The following is a 22375-nucleotide window of genomic DNA, read 5'->3' as shown; positions in this document are numbered from 1 at the left end:
TGAATTTCAGATTCAGACCATTCTTATCTGTAGTAGACTAAAGAACACAGGAGATCTGCCAGCTATCTTTTCAATACCAAAATCACCGAGAAAGCTATTTAGCATCCCTGTTCCATTAGAGGTATCTCCAGCATTAGCTTTGGCAGATGTTGGCAGAACAGGTATCCTGCTGAGCAGTATAATTTAAGGAATATCACATAGAGGAAGGGATAATTTCTATAAGTATCTGTCATCACATACTGTGTCTGCAATTCTTCTTTCGGAGTGTAATCTTTTGTATTAAGGTTGCTATTTTAAAAAACTGCTACCCTATTCTCTCCCCCAACCAACCCCACCACCAAAACACAAACAAACCATTAGTATTTAAAAATAAAAGCACTATTTCATTTGTTTTATTCATTTGTCTTCTACATAACTTGTTTGAACAAAGGAGTCCATGGCTAAAAACGTAAATCAATAAAACAGAAGTCTTGCAAAACACCAGGTGAAAAAAGGAGAATCTCCCGGAAACCATGCCAACCCCAATTAAAACAGACTGTTGCTGCTATGTAAAAATAATCTTGGTGTAGATGTGCACAGAACTGTACAAGTTTGAAAAGGTCACAGAGCTGAGGCAGCGCCAACAAAAAGCGAGCAAATGAACTTTGGAACTAGGTCCCGTGGTTTTCAACCAGGGGTCATTATACCCCTCTTAGAGGGTACTTAAAAATTCATGGGAGAGTGTTTGGTTGGGTATTACAAACATTTAAAGCCTTGGAGGAGGAGTATTAAACCTCCCATCCCCATGACTCCAAGATCACTGGGCCTGGTGTTGGGCAGGTAACTTCACTCTACATTGTCTCCCACCTCTACTCTTTCTTGATACTGTCATTTTAAAGACACTGTAATAACTCCCTCTTAGCACCTAGTTCAATGTCACTCCCCTGAACCATCCCTGGCATGGTTCTCCATGACTTCAACATCCCCTGAGATGAGGCATCCAAGTACCACTGCCTCTTGGGCTGTTGTACTCTCTCCACGCCTTCAATAAAAGATCAATTCTTACTCCTCATCTCACATAACTTGTGTCCATCATCTGGTACCGTTCACCACTCCTTCTTTCTTGAACCACTGTGCTCATATCACCCTCAAAGCATCACACTTTCTTGGATTTCCTCCTCTGTTACTGCCACTCTTTCTCAGATTCCATCAGTTATCCTTTCCTATTTCCCTAATTTTGTAACATTTGTAATGCCCCACAGCTTAATTTCAGACTTTTGTTTTATCCACATTCCCTCTCCAGGTGATTTCACCAGTCTAATGACTTTACCATCTGTACTCTGGAGAAACAAAAAATCCTACTTGCAGTCTAGGCCTCTTCCCTGAACTTCAGGCGCATATAACCAATTACCTATTCAACATCACTATTTGTATGCTAATATTCATCTTTATCAATAACATGCCCAAAAACAGATTCTTGAATTTTTCCCCAAAGTGATTTTTTTTTAAAAAGTCCTCCCATCTCAGTAAATGGCAATTTTATTATTGCATTCTAAGAAACTTTGAGCAAACTTTGATACTCCCCATCTGATCCATTAGCAAATTGGTCGACGTAAGCTACAAAATAGACAAGAAACCCAAGTACTTTTCACCACTACTACTACTGCCATCTTGATCTAACAACCAACATCTTCAGCCTGTATTACTGCAAAGTTTCTTCACTGTTCTTTTTCTACCTAGTCTATTCTTGGAATAGCCAAAGTGATTCTTTTAAAGTATAAGTTTCTACTATTTCTTTGACCAGTCTACCTCATAGATTCCTTTCCCCTGTGAGTTCCTAAAATCCTTATTTTCTATAGCATTTATTTAGTTGTTGATATATGGTATCTTTTCAAATTTTAATTGGTTCCTTTTTTATAGGTATTTGTCTACATGGCTCGTTTTCCCAAGTAGAGTCCAAGCTACTTGAATATAGGAACTATTTGTTACACTTCTATTTGTTACTATCCCCCATTAGGGATATGTAACAAATGTAGGGACTCAGTATATTTGGCAATAAATGAAATAACTAGAGGTAATACATGCCCTTAATATTCTAGATGCGGATGTCTTAAGTTCTTGCATTTCCAATATTGTGACCATAACTCCAGCATATCATTTCCCCCATAAATTATGGTAACATGTAAGCAAAACAAACAAAAAAATCAATCTCTGAAAACTCTCAATGATTCTATAAATATAGGATACATTTTCTGTAAATCGATTGAAACAAATTTTGCCACTTTCACACCCAATCTTATAGCATATTATAACTCTAGTGAGGTTAAAGATGAACTTAGCTGATTGTAATGAAGTGGAAGTAATGATGATAGAGGAATACCTGCTGAGTGTCTCTGGAATTGTACTTCTCTTGAAAAGTTATACATTTCCCGAACTTCAATTAAAATGACTCTCCAATTTTCTTTAATGCTTTGTTTTTTTTTAATTGGATGAGCATATTTTGCATAGACCAGAGCATCCACCAAAGTCATTTCAGAAAACCCCCTATTTTTTTGTTTCCTCACTATAACTGCAGGAGGCCCATTCACATCATACATAACAAGTTGAAGCTACTGCTTCAACACTGCATTATCTAATGCAACCAGCATTTCTGTATTTCTTCTAAAAGTCAAATTTGACTAATTGCTTCGATTTTTACCCTCTCCCATCATCGGCAATAGCTGACATCTTTAATTTTTGACGTACTTTCAAAATAAAACCCTGATTTATTATTGCATATGGGACGACTAAGACAGAACATTATTTTGCTAGGGTTGCTCTAGGATAGGACAGGCTCAGTGACTTGTTACTTTTCCCTCAGTCTGTATAATTCAAATGTTTGTCTCTATTCACATCACTCTGCTAGTACAATGTCAATGCTGCTCATGAATCCCTGAGACTACACAAACCATATCTGTCAGTACTAGGGAACAAATGTGTGTAAATTGGGAAGTTAGTTTAAAAGCAGGTATTTAAAAAGATTTGTCTCACAAAGGAAATCTAGATAATTCTATCATTAAGCAACTAGGTCTGAACATCATAATGGAAAAACTATAATAATAACTAATATGTTGGTAGCTGTCTGTGTGACAGGGATCTGTGTAAAACCTGAATTTAAGATTATAGGCTGGATATATATTTATAACACATCTATTTTCGTGAGTCTGGGCTCCTTCTGTTTCTTCTCTCTAGCTCTAAAAGGGAGGGGATTTTTGAGGTGTCTCATATTTGCCACCCTCTTCCCCTTCCCATGCTGCCTTTGGGGGATGGACATGGCTCTGAGGCCCTGTGAGCTTCCTGAAGAGTCCTTTGTCTGTTCATATTTCTGCCTTCCTCAAGGCCAATGCCACCCCTGCTCAGGCTTTCTCCTCATTTGACAGGAGCCAAGGATTCCAGTGGAGCCTGGAGAAGCTTGCATACATGCATAACTACAGAGGAGATGAAACCAAGCATGACCCTGTGGGGCCCTCCCACGTACAAATCCTTTCCACGTCCCCTGTTTCTTGTTTGTAGGAAATAGGCTTCATTCAGCCTCCTTGACCTTCCCTGAGCTCCAAAGGGCAGATTCAAACAGTTGCTAATCAAGGAAGGGAGGGAAAGCAGAAACAAGGGAAGAGTAGTCAAGAAACAATAGTGCAGTAATTAAAGCAGGATCCTGGTTCCTCCTCAAGGAATATACATAACAATATCTTTGAGCTCTTCTTCAGCAACTAAGGCCCCTACCCAGGTGGAGGAAGGTAACTTCAGGCTGAGCACAAGATCCCTAGAGCACTGCCCTGTTACCTCACCACTAACCAATCAGAAGAAAGTCTGCACACACTGTAAGATAACAAAGATTCTGACACCCTCCCCAAATGATTAACTGCAATTAACTTCCCCTTTCTCCCTTTTAAAAACTTCCACAGTCAAGCAGAATCTTCAGAGTTGGGTTTTGGACACAAGTCCACCTTCTCCCTGGTTGCTGACCTCCTAAACAAAGCAAACATTCTTTCCAAGCAACACCTGTCTCTTGAGTATTGGCTTTCCAGCAGTAAGCAGCTGAACCTCAGTTCAATAATGGAGAGAGTAATGGAACACTGTGCTACCACTGTTAGGTAATGACTTCTCCCCAAGTGGTGATGACTGCTTTCACAACCAGCAGGTGCTATTGTGTGTCAAGGGCGGACAACCGCATCTAGCCTGGGGCTAAATCTCCCAATCCATCAGCCCATCTCACTCATTATCAAGAGAGTATACTTGTAGTTTCTTCTATTCCCCTAGGAAATATAGTTCTAGACCCCAGGCTTCTGTCTGCCCTTCTCCCTCCTGAAAACCAGTCTAAATTGTCCCCATTTCAGGTTAAAGCTTTCTTCCAAGTTCATTTAAGAGATGTGATTAAAATCTGATGTGACAGAAGTTTAATTAATGATGGCTATTACTTTTATTATCCATGCATAGAGCCATTCATCAATGATGTTTTTTCTCAGTTCCAGGCACAGCCTTAATGTTCTGCTTGGATTTTGTTTAAAAAACAAAATAGCAGAATGTATTAAAGAAGAACAAACTGCATAGCTCACTGATGTCCATTGTTTAAAAAAAGAAACCACAGGGCCCAAATGGAGTCACTTGTGCTAAGCCCCATGTCAGCAAACCACAACTTAATACCTAACATAATTGCAGTTTTAGTCTTTACACAAGTGAAATTTTAAACCAATCAGTCTGGAATTTCCTAATCAACACTAGTGAGGTAATCTGCATGACAGACTCCCACCCTTCCCCCAAAGGAAGGTGACCTTGCCTGAAATAGTCCTTTCTTTTGTTTTTACTTTCTTGCCCCATTCCCTTTCTGCCTTTAAAAATCTTCATTTTGTACAGCTCCTTGGAGCACCTATCTACTTGCTAGATGTAATACTTCCCGATTCACATATTGTTGAATAAAGCAAATTAGATCCTCAGATTTACTCAGCTGAATTTTGTTTTTAACATCATAAACATTTTTTTCCTGAAGATCCCGGACTTGGTTTCTGTGCCTCAACTTTAAGAAATACAGAAGAATGGGTCATAGTTTTCTAAAAACAGTTGCTTTTTAGAACTATACCGAATTTTAAGTTTCTGCTAAAATAACACAAAGCTTCCTTATTAATGAAGGGGAAGAAAATATATCACTCCAAAATATGCCTTTTTGGTATGAGGATTACTTTAGGTAATTTGATTACTTTAAAAAAAATTAGCAGATACAGGATAAGATCTGAAAACTGAGTACAAGTTCCCATTTTGTAAGAGACATTTACATTTATAAGGGAAATGTCCATTTGTAAGGGCATCTCCCTCTCTGTACCAGGAAGAAAAGGGTGACTCTTACCCTTGTTTACTGTGCTTTTCCTGGTTACCTCCCCAAACTGGCTCCCCCCCCACTCCCCCGCCCCCACCACCATCTTCTTTGTCTTTAGCTAAAGATGGTATTTAAGGTGGTGGCCTGGGCCATTTCAGAGTTACCCAGTTTTCCTAGGGCTCTCCCATGTATACAGGAGGTATACATGTTATTAAACTTCTGCTTTTCTCTTTTTAATCTTTTACTACAGGGTGTCTCAGCCAATAACCGAGAAGGGTAGAGGGAAAATTACTTTTCCTCCTGCACGTTAACATGTTAATTTTTAAAACTGTTAATAAAGAAGCCTTATTATTCATGAACCTATTATAGAGATGCGCTATAGAACCCATGGGTATCTGAATATAGTTCTGATATCAGTAATTCTTATGTCACTAATATTTATGTACTAGATCTATGGGACTTTTCAGTTCCTAATTTTTTGTAGTTAAGATTTTATTTGTTTAAGTTTCTTGGATATTTTGCATATTTTTCTGTTGGACTGTAAAAGATTGGAAATCACACATAGTGAAATTAGTCAGAGACAGGAAACTTCTTACACCCGGATTATGAAAACATCTCAGCAAAATACTAGGAAGCACTAGGTTACACCAAGCTGCAAACTCTATTCTTAATGACTAGATAACTAGAAAACAAATAAACATTACAACAACATCTCCTGATTGGATCCCTATTACAACTTTAATGGCAACAATTCACTTATACTTTACATACCTTACATTTATCTGTTACATTTTAGATATGTATGTAAGAAATTTTTTGGTCATTTGCTTTTAAATCAATGACTTAAAATACTGCACTAGATTGAGCTTCTTGAGAATGGACACTCTGTCTTATTCATCTCTCATTTATTAGATCATGCATCATTGCCTAGCACTGGTAATGAAATGTTAAAACAATAACAACAATGACCATAGTAATATTGGTTAATCCTTGATACTTTTCACATCAAGCACTAATGTGATGGCTTTACATGGGTTGTTAAGTTCATTTAACAGACGAGAAAACTGAGGTACACATTAAGTAAATGACCTGAAGTCATGCCTCTTGATAGAACTAGGGTTCCAATCCAGGCCATCCATATCCACAGTCCGCTATCAAAACCTCTGCCATAATACTCAACACACATTTGCTCAATGGATCAGAAAGTCCCAACATAAATGTCCTCTGTCTCTCTTTCTATGTTTCACTGTTGTACCCATTCTTGAAGGCTGCACTTTACCTTCTACCTACATCTCCCATTAGTTTGAATTTTAAGTTCCTTTGTGTACAACCTCCCACACAGTATGCTCCTCCCCTGCTTTATTTGACAAAGAAGTTCCTCAACTTCTTTCACAGTCTTCATCCCAAATGTAATTAACCTTGGCATGAAGATGGTCACTTGAGTCTTAAATGTCACTCACTTCACTCCAGATCATTTTAACCTATCTTCAGGCCCAAGAATTCTCAAGTAGCCTGTAAAGTGCTTCCATCTCAGTTAGCAAATGGAAAGCTAAAGGGAAGTGAGTAAATATCACAATGGAATAGTAGTAAAAACAAAAACCTTATTGAAACTGAGCAGGACCCTGCGGGGCCTTCCTGGGTACCAATCCTTTCCATGGTCCCATTTCTTGTTTGTAGGAAACAGGCTTCATGCAGTCTCCTTGACCTTCCCTGAATTCCAAAGGGCAGAGTCAAACAGTTGCTAATCAGGGAAGGGAGGGACTGCAGAAACAAAGGAGGAGCAGTCAAGAAACAATAGTGCAGCCATTAAAGCAGGATCCTGGTTCCTCCTCAAGGAATATACATGACAGATATATCTTTGAGTTCTTCTACAGGAACTAAGGCCCCCACACAGGTGGAAGATGGTAACTTCAGGCTGAGCACAAGAGTCCTAGAGCACTGCCCTGTTACCTCACCACCCACAAATCAGAAGAAAGTCACACACCCTGCAGTCCTCTCCCCAGATTTTGACTATAAAAACTTCTCCCTCAAAACCATCCTGGAGATCAGGATTTTGGAGCATGAGCCACCTATTCTCCTTGCTCAGCCCTGCCATAAATCTTTCTCTGCTCCAAACTTGAATGCTTCCATTTGTTTGGCCTCACCGTGCGTCGGGCACAGGAACTGTGTTTGGCAACACTACAATAGCTGTTGTGGTCAGTCATTTTATATATGAATTCACAAATGACTGAATTTTCATATAGGACATTGAGTTCTTCCCACTTTTACAGGGACATTTTTTCTCTGTACACTATAAGTACGTGAAAAAATCTTTAGGATTCCATCTTGTTACTCTGGCAAGAATAACACCTTTCAGTAATTTAAAAAACGCCTCTTGACTGTTATTCTGTAAGTATCCCATAAAGTAATGAAACCAAGCAGGACCCTCTGGGGCTCCTGGGCATGGAAGCCTTTCTTTGTCCCCTATTTCTTGTGTGTAGGGAATAGACTCCAGCCTCCAAGACCTTCCCTGAGTTCCAAAGGGCATGTTTGAACAGTTGCTAATCAGGGAAAGGAGGGGATGCAGAGACAAGGGAGGAACAGTCAAGAAACTATAGTGCAGCCTTGGGACACGATCCTGGTTCCACCTCAAGGGATACACATAACAGTAACTTTGAGCTCTTCTGCAGAACTATAACCCCCAACAAATGGAAGATGTTAACTACTTGATGAAGCATTGTTCATTCCAGAGAGAAGGTCACAGTCGGATAACCTCGAGAACCACAGAAGCTCATCAGGAGACCACCTGAGGCCAGATTAAAGGAATGCAGGCCCTGCACACATCCCGATCTTTATCAGTAACCCCACCCTTGAACCACTGCTATAAAACTCCTCACCAAATCCCCCTGGGTTGAGACACACAATTTGAGGGCACAAGCCTGCTGAGGTCCCCTTTGCCTGGCAAAGCAATACAGCTATTCTTTTCTACTTCACCCAAAACTCTGTATCTGATATTCAACTTGGCACTGATGCACAGAGGCTGAATTTTCGGCATCAGTAACAAGTATCAGGCTCACAGCTGCTGCAGCAGGATACAGTCTCCAGTCATCAAGGTCTCACAAAGAGAATGGGGTAATGATCAAATCTAACAGGTCAATATTTACACTTTTTTTATAGACTTGCTGAGCAATTCACCACAAACTTCCTACCTGGTAGCGATCTGGAGTTTTGGTAAAGCCTCAGGTTGGAGAACTTCTTCCATTTGACACTGAAGGAACTCTCATCAATGTGGGTTTTAAACCTTGAATGTACAATAGAAAATACAAAGCAACATTAGTAATACAGGGGACTTCTATAAAGGCAATAGTCAAGTATGTTTGATGTCACTAAAAGCATTAAACAAACTAGGGGGGAAAGGTTTAATATTAAAATATGATCTTTCTATAACATATGTTTTCAAGGACTTTATTAAGTATAGGTGATTTGAGATATAGATTTTGGAATCTTTTTTTAAGGCATAGGGTATTGTAACCAAAAAATTGAGTCTGAAATGTTGAGGAAAATTAAATACAATATTAAATTTTTTTGAATTGAAATAATAAGTATAAAATGAGCCATTAATATAAAAGTCTGCTAAACTATCATTTCATTAATAGCAAAGGAAAATACAGGGTTTTTTTTTGTTTTTTTGCTTTTTTGGTACGCGGGCCTCTCACTGTTGTGGCCGCTCCCGTTGCAGAGCACAGGCTCCGGACGCACAGGCTCAGTGGCCATGGCGCACGGGCCCAGCCGCTCTGCAGCATGTGGGATCTTCCCGGACCGGGGCACGAACCCGCGACCCCTGCATCAGCAGGCGGACCCTCAACCACTGCGCCACCAGGGAAGCCCAGAAAATACAGTTTTGCAGATTCCACAAGTGGGCAAAATGTCTGTATAAAATTTCCCACATATGTTCTACTAAGAACTTTTAAGTTAAAGATAACTTTCAAATTAATTCTGAAAAGATGCCTATTGCCTGTATCTACTTTCAGTAGCATAGGCACAAAAGACATGTTTCAGGATATAACTCTTGGTGCCAAAGTGATTACCGAACTGTTAGACACTAATTAGGCAGTGCCATGGGCAGAAAAATATGTTGTTACTGTTTTCATGAACAGAGAAAAGAAAAATGTTGAATATAGCTTGAGAAAATTATTGCTGTTTTTCATGTTTCTAAGAGTTCTTACAAACCAGGTAATAAAAATATAAAACCTCTGGAGCCTTGTTGCAAATAGCCCTTTGCCTGCACTGATACTTGATTTAAAGTGATCATGTTGTACTTGGTGGTTAAGAAAAGAGGATATACTTTCCTTCTAAGGAGCTTAAATAATCTCTTAAAGATAGATTTGCAAACTAAAGTGATGTTTATTTTATCTAACACACAATGGACATTTCTAAAATTAACTACTTATGAGGATTTATTAATATGTTCCTGGCTTCCCTGTATTGATATGACAATTAAATCACCGGCAGCAGAAATGAAGGTTTCCTGTGAGACAGTAAGTTGGTATATGGTACTGACTGAGAACATGACGTTTGCAGTTAGTGTGAAGTTGAACAATTTGAAAAAAGCTTACATGGGGAAAATTGAGACTGAAACATGCTTAAGGAATTACTATTTTGTTGATTCTATTTTTTTATGGAAAACCAAATATGTACAGAAATAATTAATCTCCAAACACCAATCATCCAGTATGAATACTTATGAACTCATGGCCAATCCTGCTTCAGATACCCACTCCCTTCCCTACCTTCCATATTATTTTGAAGAACATCCCAGACATCCTATCACTTGCAAAAATTTCCTAATCTCTAAAAGTTAAAAATCACAACCATAACCAATATCACATCTAAAAATGAACAATAATTACTTAATATTAACACATAAAATACACATTTAGTGTTCAAATTTTCAATTGTTTTATAATTCTCACATTTTTTAAGCTTCAGTTTAGAATAAGTATAGACTCATAGGAAGTTGCAAAAATAGTAGAGTCCTGTGAACTCTTACCCTAATGTTGTCCCCAATGGTGACATGTTGTATAACTGTAGTACAATACCAAAACAAGGAAATTTACATTGGTAAAATACCATTAACTGGACTACAGACTTCATACCATTTTCATCATTTTTTACATGCATTTGTTTGTGAGTGTATATGTGTGTTTCTAGTCAATTTGAACTCACATATGGATCTGTTTAATGACAACCACAACAGAGATACAGAACTGTAACAGAGCAGGACCCTATGGGACCTTCCCGCCCCTCCATGTCCTCTGCTTTAGTTCCTCTCTGAAGTACCTAGATAATAGTATCTGATGCACATTTCCTGAGCTGTTTTACAGATGCTAAAACCCCCACAAAATTGAAGAAGTTAACTATTTGATGACCATGAGGACCTAGCCCCCAAACCCCTGTGACACCACCCTGTTACCTTACCGTCAACCAATCAGAGAATTGTATATGAGGTGATTGCATACTAGTGACTTCCCTCCGTCACCTCACCTTTAAAAAGGCCTCCCTAAAACTCATTGGGGAGTTTGGGCTTTTTGAGCATTAGCTGTCCTGGACTCCTTGTATGATGCCTTACAATAAACACTGCACTCTCCTTCACCACAACCCGGTGTCAGCAGATTAGCTTTACTGCACAAGGGCAAGCAGACCCAAGTTTTTCATTCAGTAACTGATCTATTTTATTACCACAGAGGAATTATCTCGTGCTCTTTACAGTCCAATCCAACCCAGTAACTGCCTACCTATTCCTAGAAACCATTAATCTATTCTCTATCTCTATACTCTTGTCTTTTTGAGAAGGTCATATAAATGGAATCATATACTATGTAACCTTTTAAGATTAGCTTTTTACAACTAAACATACCACCCTTGAAATTCATTCAAGTTATTATGTATATCAAAACCAAGAATCATAAAAATCAGGGTTCAAAGTTTGTCTGACCCTAAAGCCTGCTCTTAACAATACCATGCTGTCTCAGAAGACAAAGAACACACATTTAAAAACTAAATCACTATCTAATATTACTGTATATATTATAATCCTTATTTTTCTTCTAATTTTATTGAGATATAATTGACATACAGCACTGTATAAGTTTAAGGTGTACAACATAATATTGTGTTGTAGATACATCATGAAATGATTATCACAATAAGTTTAGTGAGGAGAGATTTGAGAAGATGGCGGAAGAGTAAGACGCGGAGATAACCTTCCTCCCCACAAGTTTAGTGAACATCCATGATCTCATATAGATACATAATAAAGGAAAAAAAATTTCATTGTGATAAGAACTTTTAGTATTTATCCTTAACTATTTCCATACAGCAGTGTTAATTATATGTATCATGTTGTACATGACATCCCTGGCATTATTTATAACTGGAAGTTTGTACCTTTTGATCACCTTCCAATTCCCCCTCCTCCACCCTGCCTCTGGTAACCACAAACCTTATCTCTTTTTCTATGAGTTTGTTTGTTTTTGAAGTATAATTGACCTATAACACTATGTTAGTTCCTGGTGCACAACATAGTGATTCAATATTTCAATACATTACAAAATGATCACCACAATCTTTCATTTTAATCTCACTGTCTTGTGCAGTTTTGAAACTAAGCAAGACCCTTAGTGGGGCCCTCCTAGGTACAAAAGCCTTTCTGTGTCCCCATTTTTTTGGTTTGCAGGAAAAAGGCTTCAGCCTCCTAGACCTTCCCTATGCAGATTCAAACAGTTGCTAATTAGGGAAGGGAGGGGACATAGAAACAAAGGAGAAGCAGAGAAGAAACAATAGTGCAGAGATGGGGCAGGGTCCTAGTTGCTCCTCAAGGGATACACATAACAATATCTTTGAGTACTTCTGCAGGAACTAAGGACCCCACTCAGGTGGAGGATGGTAACTTCAGGCTGAGCATGAGATTCCTGGAGCACTGCCCTGTTACCTCACCACCAACCAATCGGAAGAAAGTCACACACCCTGCAGCCCTCACCCCAAATTTTGCTTATAAAAACTTCTCCCTGAAAACCATCTGGTAGCTCAGGTCTTTTGAGCACGAACCATCCGTTCTCCTTGCTTGGGCTGCAATACACCTTTCTCTGCTCCAAACTCTGACATTTCTGTTTGTTTGGCCTCACTGTGCATAGAACCCATAAACTTGCGTTCAGCAACATTTTGTCAGTAATTAATTGATTGTAATTTTTCCTCCCACTCTCCTGACTTGGTGTCACTAAAAACGAAATCTAACTTCCCAGATCCTTACTGAGTCATTTGAAGTTTATATCAAGTCATGTAGCTTCAGTTTGTAGGCCTTCAGGCAAAGGGAAGCTACAAGGCAATCTAGACTTCAAATGACTTACCAACACAACAGTTTGGGCCACTTAAGAAGTTCATCAGATCGTCCACATCTTCCATGCTCTTCTCTGGGAAATAACCATGACTGTGACACTGATGCCTCACACCACCATTTAAAGATGTTTCAAGCCCAACATCTAGATATCTTCTCAACTGGCTTCCCTACGTGAGACAGGAAGGAGGCAGGGCACAATCTTTAAAAGAATGACATAGTTTTTGAGGACACAACATAAACTGGTCAGAAATAACCAGGTCTAAGATGGAGGAATATTCAACTTCCAGTAGAGCTTGAGCCTCATTATATGCTCATTGGAATACATTAGCATACGTGAAATGTATGTGAAATGTAATCAAGGCTCCTAATAACTTGTCTTTCATAAGTGAGGTTTTCCTGGCTGAGCTTGACTTAATCCTGGAGCCCTTTTTGTTCGTTTGTTTGCTTTTTTTTTTAACACCTTTATTGGAGTATAATTGCTTTACAGTGGTTTGTTAGTTTCTGCTTTATAACAAAGTGAATCAGCTATACATATGCATATATCCCCATATCTCCTCCCTCTAGCATCTCCCTCCCACCCTCCCTATCCCACCCTTCTAGGTGGTCACAAAGCACCGAGCTGATCTCCCTGTGCTACGCAGCTGGTTCCCACTAGCTAGCTATTTTACATTTGGTAGTGTATATACGTCCATGCCACTCTCTCACTTCGTCCCAGCTTACCCTTCCCCCTCCCTGTGGCCGCAAGTCCATTCTCTACGTCTGCATCTTTATTCCTGTCCTGCCCCTAGGTTCGTCAGAACCATGTTTTTTTTTTAGATTCCATATATATGTGTTAGCATACGGTATTTGTTTTCCTCTTTCTGACTTACTTCACTCTGTATGAGAGACTCTAGGTCCATCCACCTCACTACAAATAACTCAATTTCGTTTCTTTTTATGGCTGAGTAATATTCCATTGTATATATGTGCCACATCATCTTTATCCATTCATCTGTCGATGGACACTTAGGTTGCTTCCATGTCCTGGCTATTGTAAATAGAGCTGCAATGAACACTGTGGTACATGACTCTCTTTGAATTATGGTTTTCTTAGGGTATATGCCCAGTAGTGGGATTGCTGGCTCATATGGTAGTTCTATTTTTATTTTTTTAAGGAACCTCCATACTGTTCAATCCTGGAGCCCTTTAAAAGAGGATCTAGGTCTTCTTTCAAGAGAGGAATTCAGAGCAAGAAAGATTCAAAGTAAGAGAGATTCTTCTGCTGGTTTTAAATAAGCAAATACCATATTGTGAGCAGACTGTGGAGATGCCAGACTGCAAAGACCTGAAGGCAATCTATAGCAGCTGAGAGTGGTACCCAGCCAACGATCAGCAATAAAATGGGGACTCTGTTCTCCAACCACATGGCAGTGATTTTGCCAACAGCCAGAGTAAGTTTGGAAATGGATTCCTCACTAGTCACATTTCCAGATAATACTGCATTCCAGACAACAGCTTAATTTCAGTCTTGTGAAACCCTGAGCAGAGGACCCAATTAAAATATGCTTGGACATCTAACCTACATAAGCTATGAGACAATATATGTATTTGGTTTTAAGCTGGTAAAATTGTGGTAATTTATTACACAGCAATAGAAAACTAATACCCGAGAGATTTTAAGGGCTATGATTCCTCGATAAAGCCAATTACTTTCATAACTCTAACAGGGTAGTATTTCTCAACACATAACAAAATAAATACACTCCAGCAAGTGTTTGCTCAGCATTTCCAAATAATTGCTAAAATTATGAATCAACCAGAGGGCCAGATTATTCTTTCATCTCGATGCTTTCAATGAATCATACTGTCAAATTAACCCTGGGTTTAGACTTTTTTTTTTTAACATCTTTACTGGAGTATAATTGTTTACAATGTTGTGTCAGTTTCTGCTATATAACAAAGTGAATCAGCTATACATATACATATATCCCAATATCCCCTCCCTCTTGCGCCTCCCTCCCTCCCTCTCTATCCCACCCCTCTAGGTGGTCACAAAGAACCAAGGTGAACTCCCTGTGCTATGCGGGTTCCCACGAGCTATCTATTTCACATTTGGCAGTGTATATATGTTAAAGCCACTCTCTCACTTCTTCCCAGCTTATCTTTCCCTCTCCCTGTGTCAAGCCCATTTTCTACTTCTGCATCTTTACTCTTGTCCTGCCCCTAGGTTCTTCAGAACCATTTATTTTTTAGATTCCATATATATATGTGTTAGCATACGGTATTTTTTTTTCTCTTTGACTTACTTCACTCTGTATGACAGAGTCTAGGTCCATCCACCTCACTACAAATGACCCAATTTCTTTCCTTTTTATGGCAGAATAATATTCCATTGTATGTATGTTCCACATCTTCTTTATCCATTCATCTGTCGATGGACACTTAGGTTGCCTCCATGTCCCGGCTACTGTAAATAGTGCTGCAATGAACATTGCGGTACATGATGCTATTTGAATTATGGTTTTCTCATGGTATATGCCCAGTAGTGGGACTGCTGGATTATATGATCACTCAATTTTTAACTTTTTAAGGAACCTCCATACTGTTCTCCATAGTGGCTGTATCAATTTACATTCCCACCAACAGTGCAAGAGGGTTCCCTTTTCTCCACGCCCTCTCCAGCATTTATTGTCTCTAGATTTTTTGATGATGGCCATTCTAACTGGTGTGAGGTGATACCTCATTGTAGTTTTGATTTGTTTTACTCTAATGATTAGTGATGTTGAGCATCTTTTCATGTGTTTCTTGGCAATGCGTACAACTTCTTTGGAGGAATGTCTATTTAGGTCTTCTGCCCATTTTTGGATTGGATTGTTTGTTTTTTGATATTGAGCTGCAGGAGCTGCTTGCAAATTTTAGAGATTAATCCTTTGTCAGTTGCTTCATTTGCAAATATTTTCTTCAATTCTGAGGGTTGTCTTTTCGTGTTGTTTATGGTTTCTTTTGCTGTACAAAAACTTTTAATTTTCATTAGATCCCGTTTATTTTTGTTTTTATTTCCATTACTCTAGGAGGTGGATCACAAAGGATCTTGCTGTGATTTATGTCATAGAGTGTTCTGCCTATGTTTTCCTCTAAGAGTTTTAGAGTGTCTGGCCTTACATTTAGGTCTTTATTCCATTTTGAGTTTGTTTTTGTGTATGGTGTTAGGGAGTGTTCTAATTTCATTCTTTTACATGCAGTTGCCCAGTTTTCCCAGCAACACTTATTGAAGAGGCTGTCTTTTCTCCATTGTATACTCTTGCCTCGTTATCAAAAACAAGGTGACCATCTGTGCATGGGTTTATCGCTGGGCCTTCTATCCTGTTCCATTGATCTATATTTCTGTTTTTGTGCCAGTACCATACTGTCTTGATTACTGTAGATTTGTAGTGTAGTCTGAAGTCAGGGAGCCTGATTTTTCTTTCTCCAGCTCCGTTTTTCTTTCTCAAGATTGCTTTGGCTATTTGGGGTGTTTTGTGTTTCCATACAAATTGTGAAATTTTTTATTCTAATTCTGTGAAAAATGTCATTGGTAGTTTGATAGGGATTGCACTGAATCTGTAGATTGCTTTGGGTAGTAGAGTCATTTTCACAATGTTGATTCTTCCAATCCAAGAACATAGAATATTTCTCCATCTGTTTGTATCATCTTTAATTTCTTTCATCAGTGTCTTATAGTTTTCTGCATACAGGTCTTTTGTCTCCTTAGGTAGGTTTATTCCTAGGTATTTTATTCTTTTTTGTGACAATGGTAAATGGGAGTGTTTTGTTAATTTCTCTTTCAGATTATTCATTGTTAGTGTATAGGAATGTAAGAGATTTCTGTGCATTAATTTGTATCCTGCTACTTTCGCAAATTCATTGTTTAGCTCTAGTAGTTTTCTGATAGCAACTTTAGGATTCTCTCTATATAGTATCATGTCATTGGCAAAAAGTAACAGTTTTACTTCTTTTCCAATTTGAATTCCTTTTACTTCTTTTTCTTCTCTGATTGCTATGGCTAAAACTTCCAAAACTATAATGAATAACAGTGGTGAGTGGGCAACCTTGTCTTATTCCTGATCTTAGTGGAAATGGTTTCAGTTTTTCACCATTGAGAACGATGTTGGCTGTGGATTTGTTATATATGGCCTTTATTACGTTGAGGTATGTCCCCTTTATGCCTACGTTCTGTATAGTTTTTATCATAAATGGATGTTGAATTTTGTCAAAAGTTTTTGCATCTACTGAGATTACGATATGGTTTTGTTTTTTATTGTTCAATTTGTTAATACAGTGCATCACATTGATTGATTTGCATATATTGAAGAATCCTTGCATTCCTAGGATAAACCACACTTGACCATGGTGTATAATCCTTTTAATGTGCTGTTGGATTCTGTTTGCTAGTATTTTATTAATGATTTCTGCATCTATGTTCATCAGTGATACTGGCCTGTAGTTTTCTTTCTTTGGGACATCTCTGTCTGGTTTTAGTATCAGGGTGATGGTGGCCTCGTAGAATGAGTTTGGGAGTGTTCCTCCCTCTGTTATATTTTGGAAGAGTTTGAGAAGGATAGGTGTTAGCTCTTCTCTAAATATTTGATACAATTAACCTGTGAAGCCATCTTGTCCTAGGCGTTTGTTTGTTGGAAGATTTTTAATTATAGGTTCAATTTCAGTGCTTGTGATTGGTCTGTTCATATTTTCCACTTCTTCCTGGTTCAGTCTTCGATGCTTGTGCTTTTCTAAGAATTTGTCCATTTCTTCCAGGTTGTCCATGTTATTGGTATATAGTTGCTTGTAGTAATCTGTCATGATCCTTTGTATTTCTGCAGTGTCAGTTGTTACTTCTTTTTCATTTCAAATTCTGTTGATTTGAGTCTTTTCTCTTTTTTTCTTGATGAGTCTGGCTAATGGTTTATCAATTTTGTTTATCTTCTCAAGAAGCAGCTTTTAGTTTTATTGATCTTTGCTATCATTTCTTTCATTTCTTTTTCATTTATTTCTGATGTGATTTTTATGATTTCTTTCCTTCTGCTAACTCAGGGTAATTTTTGTTCTTCTTTCTCTAATTGCTTTAGGTGTAAGGTTAGGTTGTTTATTTCAGATCTTTGTTTCTTGAGGTAGGATTGTATTGCTATAAACTTCCCTCTTAGAACTGCTTTTGCTGCATCCCATAGGTTTTAGGTTGTCGTGTTTTCATTGTCATTTGTTTCTAGGTATTTTTTGTTTCCTCTTTTTTTTTGCGGTACGTGGGCCTCTCACTGTTGTGGCCTCTCCCGTTGCAGAGCACAGGCTCTGGACGTGCACACTCAGCAGCCATGGCTCGCGGGCCTAGACGCTCCGCGACATGTGGCATCTTCCCGGACCGGGGCACGAACCTGTGCCCCCTGCATTGGCAGGTGGACTCTCAACCACTGCGCCACCAGGGAAACCCTCCTCTTTGATTTCTTCAGTGATCTCTTGGTTATTTAGTACTGTATTGTTTAGTCTCCATGTGTTTGCATTTTTTACAGTTTTTTTCCTGTAATTGATATCCGGTCTCATAGCGTTGTGTTTGGAAAAGACACTTGATACGATTTCAATTTTCTTAAATGTATCGAGGCATGATTTGTGACCTAAGATATGATCCTAGAGAATGTTGCATGAGCACTTGAAAGTGTATTCTGTTGTTTTTGGATGGAAGGTCCTATAAATATCAATTAAGTCCATCTTATTTTATGTGCCATTTAAAGCTTGTGTTTCCTTATTTATTTTCATTTTGGATGATCTGTCCATTGGTGAAAGTGGGGTGTTAACGTCCCCAATTATTATTGTGTTACAGTAAATTTCTCCCTTTATGGCTGTTAGCATTTGCATTATGTACTGAGGAGCTCCTATGTTAGTTGCATAAATACTTACAATTGTTATATCTTCTTCTTGGATTGATCCCTTGATCACTGTGTAATGTCTTTCCTTGTCTCCTGTAACAGTCTTTTTTAAAAGTCTATGCTGTCTGATATGAGTATTGCTACTCCAGCTTTCTTTTGATTTCCATTTGCATGGAACACCTTTTTCCATCCCCTCATTTTCAGTCTGTATGTGTCCACAGGTCTGAATTGGGTCTCTTGTAGACAGCATATATGCGGGTCTTGTTTTTGTATCCATTCAGCCAGTCTGTGTCTTTTGGTTGGAGCATTTAATCCATTTACATTTAAGGTAATTATCTATATGTATGTTTCTATTACCATTGTCTTAAATGTTTTGGGTTTTTTTTAGGTCCCTTTCTTCTCTTGTGTTTCCCACTTAAAGAAGTTCCTTTAACATTTGTTATAGAGCTGGTGGTGTTGAATCCTCTTAGCTTTTGCTTGCCTATAAAGGTTTTAATTTCTCTGTCAAATCTGAATGAGATCCTTGCTGGGTAATCTTGGTTGTAGGTTTTTCCCTTTCATCACTTTAAATATGTCCTGTCACTCCCTTCTGGCTTGCAGAGCTTCTGCTGAAAGATCAGCTGTTAACCTTACGGGGATTCCCTTCTGTGTTATTTGTTGTTTTTCCCTTGCTGCTTTTAATATGTTTTCTTTGTATTTAATTTTTGATAGTTTGAATAATACATTTCTTGGCGTGTTTCTCCTTGGATTTATCCTGTATGGGACTCTCTGTGCTTCCTGGACTTGATTAACTATTTCCTTTCCCATATTAGGGAAGTTTTCACTATAATCTCTTCAAATATTTTCTCAGTTCCTTTCTTTTTCTCTTCTTCTTCTGGGACCCCTATAATTCGAATGTTGTGCATTTAATATTGTCCCAGAGGTCTCTGAGACTGTCCTCAGTTCTTTTCATTCTTTTTTCTTTATTCTGCTCTGTGGCAGTTATTTCCACCATTTTATCTTCCAGGTCACTTATCTGTTTTCTGCCTCAGATATTCTGCTATTAATTCCTTCTAGAGAATTTTTGATTTCATTTATTGTGTCGTTCATCATTGTTTGTTTGCTCTTTAATTCTTCTAGGTCCTTGTTAAACGTTAAACGTGGGTTTTTACTTTGCTCCTTCATCTGCTGTGTATTTCTCTGTCTTCTCATTTTGCTTAACCTACTGTGTTTGGGGTCTTCTTTTTGCAGGCTGTAGGTTCGCAGTTACCATTGTTTTTGGTGTCTGCCCCCAGTGGGTAAGGTTGGTTCAGTGGGTTGTGTAGGCTCCCTGGTGGAGGGGACTGGTGCCTGTGTTGTGGTGGATGAGGCTGGATCTTGTCTTTCTGGTGCACAGGTCTGCCTCCTGTGGTGTGTTTTGGGGTGTCTGTGACCTTATTATGATTTTAGGCAGCCTCTCTGCTAATGGGTGGGATTGTGTGCCTGTCTTGCTAGTTGTTTGGCATGGGGTGTCCAGCACTGGCGCTTGTTGGTCATTGAGTGGAGCTGGGTTTTAGTGTTGAGATGGAGATCTCTGGGAGAGCTCCCACCAATTGATATTACGTGGGGCCAGGAGGTCTCTGGTGGTCCAATGTCCTGAACTTGGCTCTGCCACCTCAGAGGCTTAGGCGTGACAGCCAGCCAGAGCACCAAGACCCTGTCAGCCACATGTCTCAGAAAAAAAGGGAGAAAAAAGAATGAAAAATATAAAAAATACAATAAAATTATTAAAATAAAAAAATTTTTAAAAATTAAAGTCATAAAAAAGAGAGAGCAACCAAACCAATAAAAAATCCACCAATGATAACAAGCACTAAAAACTATACTAAAAAAAACCCCAAAAACCAAACAGACAGAACCCTAGGATAAATGGTGGTAAAAGCAAAGCTATACAGACAAAATCACAGAAAGAAGCATACACATACACACTCACAAAAAGAGAAAAAGGAAAAAAAAATGTATCTTTTGGGAAGTCTGAGGTCTTCTACCAGCATTCAGTAGGTGTTTTGTAGGAGTTGTTTCACATGTAGATGTATTTTTGATGTATTTGTGGGTAGGAAGGTGATCTCCATGTCTTACTCCTCCGCCATCTTGAATGTCCTCTCGGGTTTAAACTTTTAATCACATAAATTTGTTCTCACATATAGAAGAAAGAAAAATGTATTTCAATTTCTGCTTCAGTTATTAAGGTAACTAGCCAACTCTTGAGGAAGATAAAGTTTATTTTTTAATGACGATTGCTGTGAGTTGAGTCCTGTGGAAAGCAGATACTGAGATGGGGTTTACCATGCAGGAGATAGTAAGGAGTACCTTTAGACTCAAGACACGTGTAAGTAAAGGGAAGGAAGCAGGACCAGATAAAGGAAGAAGTTAGGATGCAACGCAGACCCAAAGACAACGTTGACCAACCTCGTGAGGATCTCTGCTGCTAGAACATACCTTTAGAGTTGTCTGGAGTAGGGCTGATATGGCCAGGAATTTACACCGTTATAATGACCTGATATTTGATGTAGATCAATCTGGAAAGGGATGCAACCTTAGAGGAGGTCGTTCTCTGCAGTTGAGGCAATTCCTTACGGGACTGACAGCCAAAGACATTCTTTCTACAGCACTTTTACCAGTTGCAGCATTAAGTTCTTCATTGAGGTGTCATCTGTGTGCACACAGCAATGTTCCCCACATCTATACTACTGAGATGTAAGCTATTAGTAGTTTTATGTCAGTAACTCTGAATGTATTCATTTTCCCCCAAAATGTAGTTCATCAAAAAAACTTTCTATTAGGTTAGAAACTGTAGCCTACCATTTTTCCTTACATGCTGATAGTGATTTCTGAAAGATGGATCAGAGATTATTCCCCTAAATAACAAAGTTTTAGTGTCCCTATTAGATACTGTTTATCTTGAGACAATGAAAATGCCATGTCAGAGGTCAGTAATTCATCATATTTTAGGATCTGCCTTTTAAGTTGCCAACGTCTGGCATCTAGGATACGAAAGACGTAATCAAGGAATTGATTATCTTAGCACACACTTCAGAATCCATAGAGAGGGAAAAAGTACATGAACTCACTCAGAGATTATAGTTATTGATGCTTTTTGACATGTTTGTATCAAATAATGAAAATTATCTTTCTTTATGATATCACATATTAACACTGTTTCTAGTCATTATCAATCAAAATAATCAATGAAGAAAGGCAACTGATAAACTGGCTTGATTTTCAGTGAAATTATGCAGTATGCTTTAAATGCTTAGTAACTTGGTGCATAGCTGCTGAAAAGTAGTTAATTCATAGAATTTCAGATCAAGGATTATGCTTTAAAAATCAGTATCTCAAAATTGCCTGACAGTTTTTCCAACTGTGACTCTTCTTCTATTAAAATGTATCAGAAGTGACTTTATTATTGCTGTCACTTTTGATAATAGCCTCAGAAAGTTTCAGATACTGGTATTTTATGCGAGTCCCATCTTTTAAATAAGAAATTAGAAAATAAAATTATTGATCTGAAAACAACACACAGTGCACCCCTACTGTTATGTTCTTTCTTCCTTAAAAATTGGTTTGTAAATGTGATACACCATATTCACAAATTGAAGGAGAAAAACCACATGATCATCTCAATAGATGCAGAGAAAGCTTTTGACAACATTCAACACCCATTTATGATAAAAACCCTGCAGAGGGCTTCCCTGGTGGCGCAGTGGTTGAGAGTGCGCCTGCCGATGCAGGGTACACGGGTTCGTGCCCCGGTCTGGGAGGACCCCACATGCCGCGGAG

This window comes from Aethalodelphis obliquidens, unplaced genomic scaffold (assembly GCF_003676395.1).
Source record: "Aethalodelphis obliquidens isolate GAN/ISIS:26980383/991018 unplaced genomic scaffold, ASM367639v1 scaffold127, whole genome shotgun sequence".
Lineage (NCBI taxonomy): Eukaryota > Metazoa > Chordata > Mammalia > Artiodactyla > Delphinidae > Aethalodelphis > Aethalodelphis obliquidens.
This window is presented reverse-complemented; position numbering follows the sequence as displayed.